At 34.3% G+C, this 12,514-nt stretch overlaps 1 long non-coding RNA gene and 1 pseudogene across 3 annotated transcripts; both read left to right on the top strand.

Annotated features, from left to right (window-relative positions):
- Positions 1-2,291: 2,291 nt before the first annotated feature.
- LOC137722481 (phloretin 4'-O-glucosyltransferase pseudogene) lies at positions 2,292-4,329 on the top strand (annotated as a pseudogene). The gene has a single exon (XR_015961364.1). The product of XR_015961364.1 is annotated as a phloretin 4'-O-glucosyltransferase pseudogene (transcript).
- A 6,150-nt stretch (positions 4,330-10,479) lies between these two features.
- On the top strand, positions 10,480-11,490 carry LOC137723542 (uncharacterized). Of its 2 annotated transcripts, XR_011066936.2 has the most exons (3): positions 10,489-10,796; positions 10,936-10,997; positions 11,067-11,490. It is a non-coding gene; the product is annotated as an uncharacterized LOC137723542 (long non-coding RNA). The 2 variants fall into 2 exon arrangements; XR_015961363.1 differs by having other exon boundaries at positions 10,480-10,796; positions 10,936-11,490.
- Positions 11,491-12,514: the final 1,024 nt, after the last annotated feature.

Here is a 12,514-nt window from a genome sequence, read left to right as displayed (position 1 = left end):
AAGTCTCAGCCAACGAAGAGTCTTTGATACTTTCGCTGAAAGCGGTCACTTTATTAGCTCCCCCAACAAAGTGATATGTTCTATAAGTAGTTACTTGCAAGTGCATTTGGAAGTTCGACATTCAAACTGCCGAACAACATTCACCATAAAGATCTAATTTCCTTTGAATATCTTTGTCCTTACAGCCTGATACCTATTCGGCGTACTTATATTTTCAAGGATATAGTTGAAGTTGCCGAACCCTAAAGCCCTAGGTCTAGAGGTGTTCCTTCCTCGGCTGTATTCGCTCACACACAAATCAACCCTTTTATGAGAAACCCTCCACAACCTGAAAAAATAAAAAATAAAAAAATCTAATTATTCATTAACCCCTCCCCATTGACAAATATTTAGCTTGGTTAAACATCACTATGTCAATAACCGGCAACACCTTCAGTTTGGTTAAACAACATTGGAGGCGTAGAACATGCCTGACTTAGGAGACCTTTAGTTTGGTTAAACAATTCTCCTATCCTTGTTGGTTATCTATTCAAGTCTCGGCGGACAAGGAATTCTCTATTCTTTCGTCTCAAGAGATCATCTCATAAGCTTCAGCGAAGTGATGTGTTCTCAGGTTACCCCTTCCGCACAACGAAAGCTGAATCATTGATTGAACTTCACCGCGAGATTTGCAACCTTGTCTTCAAGTTAGCAAAACCCTAGGTCTAGAAGCCATCAGCGCAATCGACACTACCACCACACTCATTTCACTCGCCCTGATTCACCTCGGCGGTGAGGTGGCACACCTGCATCAACCGCAAGAAGGACGTTGTTAATTCTTAGTTACTTGGCATGCGCGTCACATAAGTTTGATAATTTTTAGGATCAACAATAGTGCAAGAAGAGGGAGCAATAGCCACAGAGCAAGAGTGTTGTTGCTAGAGTAGCTATTACTAAATGTGTGACAACGGTCATGCCACACTTTTTGTACTTTTTGGCATGCTCACCTCTCCTATAAGATACGTCATCAATGGTTGTTGACAAACGAAAGTTAGTGTGATACAGCTAGACCAATCAATTTTAGTGTGATGCAGCTAGACCAATCAAATTCGGCATATGATAAACGGGGCCCTAGGCCCTTAACTAGAGAAATCATAAATTTGTATGTGTATTAATCAGTTTGTGGTCAGTAAATTCGCTCGTCTCTCTTACCACGTCAAACCTACTAGTCCATGTTATGTACTATTAACTTAATGAGAAATAGAAAGCGAATTCATGCACTAATGATCACGCATGCTTGATTGAAGACAATACTACAACCATCTAGCTTAATTAAGGAAGTTTAGTCTGACTAGGAATCTTAGCAGGATTAGGAATTTAGGATAATGTAATGATAAGATGAAAGATATCTAAAGCATTATATTATATAAAATAGACAATGAGTCCCACGGTAGAGGTTATTTCATATTCCATTTCACCCAAACTATTTGGTTGCTTATTTGTTTACGCTTCATATCGTACTAAATTACAACATATGGAGTGTATGTGTGTTTACTTTGTCAAATTATCAGAAAGACGGATAAAAATCCACTTCCAACATTATCGATATTGTTTCCAATTTGTTAATTAGCAATTGCACAGTTTAACATGTGTGAGATTTTTATCACAAAAGACCTCAATATTAGTTTGAGTAAAATTATGATATTTAAACTCTTATTTTCTCTTTCATTATATCGATGTGAGATATTTCAACACGCCTCCTTTCGGCTTGGGACCATAAGAAACAAATTTGGTCCTTCTTTTAGTTTTAGGACTTTAGTTTGGAAAGGGATCCTCTCCGGATCCCTTTCATGTAGTCCATCAAGTTCACTCTTCCAGACTATTGAAATTTGATTCAACGGCTACAAATAAAGGATTCTTTTAAAAATTATAATAACTTCAACTGTTGTATGAGTTTTTTTCTAGTATTGAGGACCAGACCTCAAAGTCACATCTATAATGAACCGTGTAGGCTCTTTAGTACGAACCCAATTATTCATGGCCTCACTTCCGAAGCCTGACTTAACGAGGCCTAATATATTATTCGGCCAACCACACAAATCGAAATAATAATTAATTAAACTAACAAATCATACTCTAGCATGTGTACTTATCAGTTTTCGGTGATGGATTAATTTGTCTGTACTACCACATTCGATTGGAATTAGACCACGTGATGTGCTACGAAGTTTGATGAAACCAATTTTAAAAGAGTAATGCTAGGTAGATTAATTTTAAATTAAAATTTTACATTATATAAGATGTTATTAATGAAAAATAATCACATTAATTAATGCTTAAGTAATAATCAAGTCATCAACAATTAGATCATATAATTTACAAAATATGATATAAATAGGATAATACTACAAATCTCTCAGAGGTAGGGTTCATCAAAACATATAAATCTCATCATTATTATAAAGATGATACAAATAATGATATAAATATGTAATGAGGGTTTCATTACCCATAATATTATATGCATGCCTCGAGAAGACCACAAATCAAAAATGCCCTTCTCATCTTTGCTTTGTCTCCAGCGCCTTCAATTCGTCACCACAGGCGTCACATTTCTGCACCCAAACCCCTATTTAAGCCTCGCCATCCCCACACCACATTCCCCACCTTGAATACGTACTCCCACAAGAATTTCAACTTCACTAAGCTAATAAGCCCACGGCACCAAATTTTCCACCAGTCAACTACGTACCTACTTAATCTACTTCGAACAACTCCACGCTCCACCGCGCACCTCCGCAATCGCATATGCTTGCCATGGTGCAACACCGCTTTCTACTTGTCACATATCCGGCTCAAGGCCACATCAACCCTTCCTTCCAATTCGCCAAGCGTCTTATCAACACTACCGGTGCCCAGGTCACCTTCGTTACCTGCCTCTCCGCCCGTCACCGCATAGGCAATGACTCAATTCCAGATGGATTGACCTACGCACTCTTCTCTGATGGGTACGACGACGGGTTTAAGCCCGGTGACAACATCGACCACTACATGTCGGAGCTGCGGCGCCGCGGAGCACAAGCCATCACCGACCTTGTAGTCTCAAGTGCAAACGAGGGTCACCCTTACACTTGCCTAATCTGCACAATACTTCTCCCTTGGGCCGCGAACGTGGCGCATGAACTTCACCTCCCAAATGTAATGCTTTGGATTCAACCAGCCACGGTTTTCGACATCTACTACTATTACTTTAACGGGTACAAAGATCTCATCCGGGATAATACTGGTTCTGGTACGAACGATGCCCTTCCATGTTCAATACAGTTACCAGGTTTGCCATTATCTCTTACAAGCCGAGACCTTCCCTCCTTCATGGTGGATACAAATCCGTACACTTTCGCCCTCCCGTTGTTTCAAGAACAGATGGATCTGCTGGAGAGAGAAACCCACCCGACCATTCTAGTGAACACGTTCGATGCACTAGAGCCTGAAGCCTTAAAAGCAATTGAAAAGTACAATTTGATTGGAGTCGGGCCATTGATTCCGACCACTTTCTTGGACGCCAAGGATCCATCGGACAAGTCATTTGGAGGCGATCTTTTCCAAAAATCAAAGGACTCTCCGTACCTGGAGTGGCTGAACTTGAAGCCGGAGGGGTCGGTGATTTATGTGTCCTTCGGAAGCATTTGTGTGTTGGAAAAGGCCCAAATGGAGGAAATCGCCAAAGGGCTGTTGGATTGCGGCCGTCCGTTCTTGTGGGTTATTAGAGATAAAGTCGATGAGAATGGAGAAGATAATGAGGTGAAGGAAGAAGAAGAGATGTTGAGTTGCAGAGAGGAATTGGAAGAGCTAGGGAAGATAGTGCCGTGGTGCAGTCAAGTGGAGGTTCTGTCAAGTCCTTCGTTGGGTTGCTTTGTGACACATTGTGGGTGGAATTCAAGTTTGGAAAGCTTGGCTTCGGGGGTGCCAGTCGTGGCGTTTCCTCAGTGGACGGACCAAGGAACGAATGCCAAGTTGATAGAGGACACTTGGAAGACAGGAGCGAGGGTGACACCAAATGAGAAGGGGATTGTTACGGGTGAGGAACTCAACAGGTGTTTGGACTTGGTCATGGGAAGTGGGGAGATTGGTGAAGAGATGAGAAGGAATGCTAAGAAATGGAAAGATTTGGCACGAGAGGCTGTGAGTGAAGGTGGGTCTTCGGACAAGAATCTAAAGGCTTTCTTGGATCAGATAGATTGACGTTATCTTAATGAATGGCTGTCCTTGTTTCTGTTTCTTGGCTTGGTAGTAGCTTATGTATCTTTGTATATAAAGCGAATAGCTCAATGAATACAATTTTTTTTGGTATCACAAGCTTCATAAAAAGTAATTGGACAGAAATACTCCTCAATCAAAAAAACTTCAAAAGCAACCTAAAATAATGCATTAAATGTGGCAGAGGTATTTTCGTCATTTTAATAGTGTTTTTTTAATAATTATTTTTTTGTACAATTTTTTTTTAATAATTAGTACCTCACAATAGATTAGCAATAATGTGATTCAATTAGTTGTTCATTAAATATTATTTTCTCTATTTTTAAATACGTTCAAAACATCTTAAGAGGCGTGTAATGCCGATTATAAAAAAAAAATTTCTCACTCGGATAATAATGTGATTAAATTAGTTGTCAAATGAATTTTTTTTTTTTTTAATAAACGATATTATCTACAATAAGGAGAAGAGGGTGGGCTTAGCATCACAATGAGCAAGCAATAACGTGATTCAATCAGTTGTTTATTAAATATTATTTTCTCTACTCTTAATCTAAATTCATAGAGGCCGATTTTATTATCCGGATTCAGCTGCTTTAGTTGGTTTATAAGGTGGAGCATGATCTAAGATTATTTTCTCTATTTTTAATGTAATTCAATCAGTTGTTCATTAAATATTATTTTTCTTTATTTTTAAACACGTTCAAAGCATTTAAGAGGCATGTAATACGGTTATAAAAAAAGGTCTTTCGCACGTGCATAATAATGTGATTAAATTAGTTGTCAGATGATTTTTTTTTTTTTTTGAACAAATGATATTATGTACATTAAGAGGGTGGGTTTAGCCTCATAATGAGCTAGCAATAATGTGATTCAATCAATTGTTTATTAAATATTATTTTCTCTATTCTTAATGTAAATTTAATATAATGTAGATGGAAATTGAAAGATCGATTTTATTATTTGAATTCAGCTACTTTGATTGGTTTGTGAGGGGTAATGCTGATTATAAAAAAGATCTTTCACACACGTATAATAATGTGATTAACTTAGTTGTCAAATTTTTTTTTTTTTAACGAACGATATTATCTACACTAAGGCGGTGGGCTTAGCCTCACAATGAGCTAACAATAATGTGATTCAATCAATTGTTTACTAAATATTATTTTCTATTATGTGAATTCAACTGTTTTAATTAGTTTGTAGGGATTTTTTCTAACATGATATAAGATTATTCATTTACTTCAGATATTTGACTTTCCTTTTGTCAATTCACGCATATAAATACATTTAAAATGTGTAAGTCGTATGTGGATGCAAATTTCTTCCTCCTTGATCTTGGACAAAATTGCACCTACAAAACAAATAACACCTTAGGTCAAGGCCAAAAGCCTCACGCGCCCAAAATGAAGAGGAGGCTTTGGCCGAAGAACATTCGATGTCAAAGTTAGAATTTAGAGAGAAAAATGTTTGAGAGTTTTGGAGAATTTTAGCAAGAGTGAAGACCTAGCTTTTTAGAGAAAAATGAGGTTCAATATATAGAGCTTGGTCGGTCCCCTTCGGGGTATTTTTGGTGTGTAATGGGTGATTAATTGGTAATTAATGGATTAATTAGGGAATAAATCCATTAATTAACCAATTAACTTAATTTTTATGGAATGTTTTGAAGGTTATGGAATGATTGCTTTGTAAAGAATATGGAATGAGGAAGGATGAAATAATTTTGAATTTGTTACCTTCTTTGGGCACTTTTGACTTGGTTGAGGGATGATTGTCCGCTGCTTGCGCGTAGGAATCCCAGTATGCCTCAAGGGTAATTTTGTCCTCCTTTATCCAAAAATCCACATGTCGCCTTGTGATTATTTTTGGCTCCACATCGTGCGTAGCACGTCGTGATTTAAAAAAATGTCTTAATATGGAATGAGGAAGGATGAAATAATTTTGAATTTGTTACCTTCTTTGGGCACTTTTGACTTGGTTAAGGGATGATTGTCTGCTGCTTGCGCGTAGGAATCCCAGTATGCCTCAAGGGTATTTTTGTCCTCCTCTATCCAAAAATCCACGTGTCGCCTTGTGATTATTTTTGGCTCCACATCGTGCGTAGCACGTCGTGATTTAAAAAATGTCTTCTGCACACGCGTGAGCGCGTGCATGAATGCTAGTATGTAGAATTTTAGACAACTATGTAAACACAACTGGTCGACTTTTGGAAATGTAATGTCATATATGAACAATACTTGGCTACTCAAAGATGAGTAGAAACTCCTACTTAAAATTTCTCAAAATTATTCGTTGTCAATTCATAGAACTTCGTGTTTATAATCAAAACCGTTCATATTATAAATCACTATATAAAGATTGTCTGCAAAAAAATCAATTAAAACTAATGTCGTTTAGTCATCAAACTATTTAAAAACAAATGAACGGTATTGGTAAAAGCATTATGAACCGTCTACGTATTTGCACAATAGATTGACTAAACGACCTTAGTTTTAATTTATTTTTTGCAGAGATAATCTTTATAATGTGATTCATAGTATGAACGGTTCTTATCATAAGTACAAAGTTCTGCGATTAAAACATTAAGAGTTTTGAGTATGAGTTTCTACTTATCTTTGAGTAGCCAAGTATTGTTCGTCATGTATATTGCATGCACATGACTTTTTTTTATTTTTCTTTTAACATGAGGAGTTGTCTCCTTTGTTATTGCAAATAAGAATATTAGTCAGAATAATGTGCACTCCCTTCTACACTCAAGTTCATACTTTTATAAAATAAAAAAAAATATGGTGTAACTTTGTTTTAATGTAACTTGCAACAAAAATGCTAGGAATGACTCAAAACCCACATTTATATAAGAGAAATTTCTTTATGAAAATTCAGTTGTGGAGAAATTTTAAAATGTGCTGAAAACACGACCTAATATACCAAGAAAATTAGCAAAGCCTTTAAATAATGATGCCAAATGCATATAGCAGCACCTGATCAGGAACTTCAGTTTCCTATCACACTTGAAGAAAATTCTCAAGTGCTTCATATCTGGCTCAAAGCTCTTAGTTTTGGACGTAATAAAACACAAGAACATATGTAAACCTACAGCCCTTTCTAACCAACGAAGCAACACTATAACTCAAAGTATATATACTGAGAGATTATATTCACATACCCCAAATTACTTTTCTCACACCCTTTTAATTTTTTTAATATTTTCTACACATCACTAACACTTGATAGAAAAATATTAAAAAATTAAAAATGTGTGGGAGAAGTAATTTGAGGTGTGTGAATATAATCTCCCTATAGGAAGTCGAACTCACAAACCAACCCTTTCAACTCACCACTACTACAATATTAGCTTTAGGTATCGGATGATGGTGGCGGTTTAATAAGCCATCATGTCAAATAAAAGATATCTGACACATCATTCAGTTAGTGTCGGATAACAATGAAATCCTGTTGGTTATATCCAACATAAATTCCTGGTGGATATTAGTGTCGGATGCAACCGCCATAAAATTATTATAACCGCCAGTATTTTTTAATTTTTTTTTTTTAATTCTTTTTAACATATTCCGACGGTTTTTAAGTTAATGATGGTGGTTATAACCGACAAAAATTGACTATTTTATTATTTTAGTTTCTAGCAGTTATTATTTTAGTATTCTGACGATTATAATCGACAGAAATTGATTATTTTATTATTTAAAAATATTATATTGATTAAAAATAAATAAATAAACACATGGTTTAAATATTATTTTTTTCACTCATGGACCTGTGGGATACTAATCTGCAGGACCTATAGTCCTTTCCGTCATTTCCCTTCAAACGATAATCATACACATTTTTCGCTTTTTTCTTTTTGTTCTTGATTGGCTTCCCTCCTTGACCATTTCTCATTTACATCCCCAAACCTTCCAATTTCCTAAACTACTATATAAACTCAAGATCAACGTTGCCAATCTTGATATATTTTTCATTCATCATATAAATTAAACAACATTGAGACATATCGAATTGGAGATCATACACAATTTGATATGTAAAGTATAAAATATTTTTCTTAAATTTATCTTAAATAACCGCATTTTCACAAGTTGTTTTCTTTTCAATCTCCTTTTCAATATGTCATCCAAACCTAAAAGTATACAAGTCTCCAAAATCTTTTTCTGTGTAAATCCTTTGTATAATTTTACTTTATTACTCACTAAATCAGAGAACTTACAGTTTGTACAACTCTCATGGTCTAGATTAAGATAATAGATAATTTAAAAAATATACAAAAAAATTAAAGTATCAGCTTCTACATTAAGATTACAGATAACTTAAAAATTAAAAATATAAAAAAAATAAATAAATTTTCTGTTTAGAGATAAGGTTTTACATTTTCACATCTAGATGCAATGTAATTGATATCAAACACATCTGGGGGTTATTATTTTAGTATTATGGTGGTTATAACCAACCGAAATTCACTATTTTATTATTTTAAAATGTTATATTGATTAAAAATAAATAAATAAATAAACACATGGTTTAAAAAAAGATTTCACTCATGACCCAGTCGGATATAACCGACACGAACAAAGTAAAAAATCATCAAAAATGGAGCTAAAATAACCGTTAAATTGTGATTTTTCATTTATAACCGTCGAAAACTTTTGTCTGTTATCTAATCTCTGAACGTTTGTTTTTTGTGATTTTTGACGTGTGCAATCTTGGAGTGTGTACAAACAAGTTTGACGGTTAGATCATTGAAAAAAGTTTCGTATAACCAACCGAAATTCACTATTTTATTATTTTAAAATGTTATATTAATTAAAAATAAATAAATAAATAAACACATGGTTTAAAAAAAGATTTCACTCATGACCCAGTCGGATATAACCGACACGAACAAAGTAAAAAATCATCAAAAATGGAGCTAAAATAACCGTTAAATTGTGATTTTTCATTTATAACCGTCGAAAACTTTTGTCTGTTATCTAATCTCTGAACGTTTGTTTTTTGTGATTTTTGACGTGTGCAATCTTGGAGTGTGTACAAACAAGTTTGACGGTTAGATCATTGAAAAAAGTTTCGTAGAATGTGTATCACGTCAAAACGGTAAATTAAATAAACACTTAAGAGTTAATGTTATACTTCCATTAAGTATAAAATAAGATTTTGTGGTATCCATTAGTGTAAATATTTTAAATTGAAGATCAAATTTATTCATTGCATTCTTATAGGGACGAGGAGTGTAGCTGTAAAAAATAATTGAAATCAGAGCTAAAATAACCGTTAAATTGTGATTTTTCGTTTATAACCGTCGAAAACTTTTGCTCTGTTACCTAATCTCTGAATGTTTGTTTTTTGTGATTTTTTCCGTATGCGATCTTAAAGTGTGTACAAATAAATTTGACGGTTAGATCATTGAAAAAAAGTTTCGTAGAATGTGTATCGCATCAAAACAGTAGATTAAATAAACACTTAAGAGTTAATGTTATACTTCCATTAAGTATAAAATAAGATTTTGTGGTATCCACTAGTGTAAATATTTTAAATTAAAGATCAAATTTATTCATTGCATTCTTATAGGATTGAGGAGTGTAGCTGTAAAAAAATCATTAAAATTGGAGCTAAAATAACCGTTAAATTGTGATTTTTCGTTTATAACCGTCCAAAACTTTTGTTTCATTACTTAATCTCTGAATGTTTTTTTTTTTTTTTTGTGATTTTTTACGTATGCGATCTTGTAGTATCTACAAACAAGTTTGACAATTAGATCATTGAAACTAGTTTCATAGAATGCATATCTCCGTTAAATTTGCCTAAATTTTTAAGTGGGAAAAGTAATTTGTGCTAAATTTTTATTTATGTTTTTCAAGTATTGATTGGACAATATTTAGTTTGTGTGATGACATTTTCATTGTACAATTATTTTTTTGTTTCTTTATTGCATATTTTACATGGGTTATTATCTATTAAACCAAACAATTATTTATTTAATTTTAAAAAACGGATTCTATTTAAATACATATTATTTATTTATTAAACCAAAAAATTATTATTTTATTTTTTAAAATCGTAACAAAATTTTGTGGTGGGGGTGAGGTGGGGGAATAAAAATTTTGAGAGAGAATTTAAAATTTTGGGAGGATTTTTACCGCCATTTTTTTCTAACTGACAGTAGTAAAAATTTTCTATTGGTTTATATTTTAAAAAATATTTTTGTTGGTTTTAACTAACAGTAATAAAATTTTTCAGAATAAAACCCCTCGATCTCTTCCTGCCTTCCCTTTTCCCCCTTCCTTCCCCCTTTTCTCCAAACGTCAAACCCGAAATAAGAATTCCTTCACATTTCTGCCCGTCGACTGCATCACCGATAATCTCCAGTCTCCAACTTCAGAAGATCGAGTCAAAGCGATAGAAATTACAAGATGACGGGAAGTGGAAGGGGGTCGAGGTTCTCACTCATGCTGCTCCCTCTGTTGATTTCTTTCTCCGTGCTGCCCTGCATATCTGTTGCTTACAAGCCAGGCGACATCGTCCCCATGAGCAAGATGGGCCTTTATCACTCTGTCCGTACACTCTGTCTAAAATATTTATTCAATTTCGGCTCAATTTTAATGGGTTTTGTTCAAATTTTAGTGGGTTTTGTTCAAATTTAATGGGTTCTGTTTAATTTTTAATGGGTTTTGTGCAATTTCGCGGTTTCAGATGAAAACCGAATGGCATATATGATCGGTCGATACTGCCCAACTTTTGCCGTGAATCGTGAGGTAAATATAGGGTTTATTTCTTGGTGATTTTACATTGGTAGTAAAAAAATTTTGTGTATAAATTTGTAGGTGTTAGTTCCTCTAGTGAAGTCGATGGGCTATACAGGAGCTGATGCTTATAAAATGTAAATATGTGGTTAGTAAATTTTTGTTGTGTATAAATTTGTAGATGTTAGTTTCTTCATTTCCTTCTCCTTCTCTTCGCTTCGACGAGGAAATCTATTAGTCTGAATTCTAGTAACCGTGACAGTTTTGGTGTGCCCATACAAATTCTTCCCTGTCAAACATGTTGTCGGATGAAGGATTTGAAACATAGGTTGAATATGGAAAATGCAGTGAATGCAGGGGATATGGAAAATGCAGAAAGTGCAGTGAATATGGAAAATGCAGAAAGTGGTTTATAATTTTTTTTATTATTAATATATTTTCTGTCAGTTTTATTCGACAAGAATGCTTTTATTTATTCATATTAATAAATTCTCTGTTGGTTTCAGTATTTTCTGTCGGTTTTAGCCGATATAAATGCTCTTATTTATTTATTATTAATATATTCTCTGTTGGTTATATCCGACACAATTTATGTCGGTTTTAGAGTATTTTTTGTTGGAAAATTCATTTCCTGACGTTGGCAATTCAATCGCTTATTATATCCACCACTGCATCCATTTTCTGTCGAATTTTACTTAAAATCCGACACTAATATATGTTTCTTGTCGGTTATCATAACGACGCTAATAAATAGTTTCGTAGTAGTGCACATGCACTCTAACATATATCTCTAGTGATTTAGGAACACATGCAGAAATAAATCTGGGAGATGCAGAAGGATAATGATTGTTGTTATTAGTATATATAATGCCACCAGAGAAGCAAGAAATATACGAAATCATGTTTGGCTGATCATTCATAACACAGACATGTGACCAAGTCAGACTTCCAGTTGAAAACAAACTCTCCTGTTTGTTATCAGTCCTTATCCAAGATGAAGTCTGTTAGGTCTTCTTTAAATTCAAATGTTTGTTACCTGTGTGTTTGTTATCTATGGTGTTTGAAATTCAAATGTGTTGATACCCAACGTGTAAATAGGGTTTTGAAAACATGTTGTAATCCTGATGTAATCTATACATTATAAATACACAGCTTCCATCAGTTTGATGGTGTGTGATTCAAGTGAAATATTTCCTAAGTGTTCTAAGTTTTACATGGTATGAGAGCCCTCTGTCTAACGACATAATGATCCTACAATTTTTTCCCAGCCCATTGCCTTCAACCATGTCTGACAACGACAACATCATCACTGTTGAAGTGTAAGCATTGTTGCAGATGGAATGAAGAATCGAAGGCCGAAGAATTTTGGTTTTCTGGATTTCTTAGCTCAAGTTGTTCATACTTTGTAATTGTTCTTAGTTGTAATAGACGGCTAGGATTAAAACAATTGTAATCGTTGGATGTATTGTCATAGCAGCTGAGGTGTTTAAGGCCATCTCTAACCTAAGGAGGGCCAAATGGTCATATTA

Source organism: Pyrus communis, chromosome 4 (assembly GCF_041283825.1).
Source record: "Pyrus communis isolate YQ-2024b chromosome 4, ASM4128382v1, whole genome shotgun sequence".
NCBI classification, from domain to species: Eukaryota; Viridiplantae; Streptophyta; class Magnoliopsida; order Rosales; family Rosaceae; genus Pyrus; species Pyrus communis.
Note: the sequence above shows the minus strand (reverse complement) of the source record. Positions and strands in the feature narration are given on the sequence as shown.